This window comes from Acanthisitta chloris, unplaced genomic scaffold (genome assembly GCF_000695815.1).
Source record: "Acanthisitta chloris isolate BGI_N310 unplaced genomic scaffold, ASM69581v1 scaffold3712, whole genome shotgun sequence".
NCBI lineage: Eukaryota > Metazoa > Chordata > Aves > Passeriformes > Acanthisittidae > Acanthisitta > Acanthisitta chloris.
Window position 1 is genome coordinate 145,883 of NW_008659786.1, and position 905 is coordinate 146,787.

Here is a 905-nt window from a genome sequence, read left to right on the forward strand (position 1 = left end):
GACAGGGTTGTGTCAGTCTGTGGGTGGTGAGCAATTGTATTGTGTATCACTGATTTTGTTCTTTTTATTATCCATTAGCATTTTAGCTCATTCTGGTCTTTATTATTATTAAACTGTTCTTATCTCAACCTACATATTTTACTTTGGTTTTTTTCTCCTCCCCATTCCTCCGGGTTGGGGGGGAAGAGGGGGGAGGAGGGAGTGTGAGTGGCTGGCTGGGATTAAACCACAACACAAGAACATCACACTCCTACTATGAAGTCTTATGCCATAATTACTGTAGTCCCTGAATAGAAGGGGAAAAAAGAGCAAAAACTTAAAATTCCATAGTGTGTCACGCAGGACTGAAGTGGGGAATACAAGTCCAATATCTCTGAATACAATGCTAATTGCTTTGGGATATATTGTTTAAGAAGAAGCAACTGTTTAGAACAAGAGGCAATGGGCAGAAACTGATGCACAGGAAGTTCCACCAGAACAAGACAAAGACCTTTACTGTGCAAGTGACCAAGCACTGGAACAGATTGTCCAGAGAGGTGTGGAGTCTCCCTCGCTGGAGAAATTCCAGAACCATCCAGACACAATCCTGTGCCATGTGCTCTAGGATGACTCTGCTTGAGGAGGGAAGTTGGACCAGATGTGGTTCAGACTCCCTGTGGTCCCTTCCAACCTTACCTGTTCTGTGAGTCTGTTTCTGTTACTGTGCTGTAAGTTTCCTTTTTCATTTGTAGTTGTTTTGGGAATTTTTTTCAATAATGTGGATTACTTTCCATGGTGAAGATGAACAATACAATCTGGAATATCTCTTGTATAAACCACTCCAAGATGAATCAGAACACATTCTGTTGTGCTAGTAACTTTTATTGTTTGCTATGTGGATACAATTAGTTAGTCAGGATTCTACT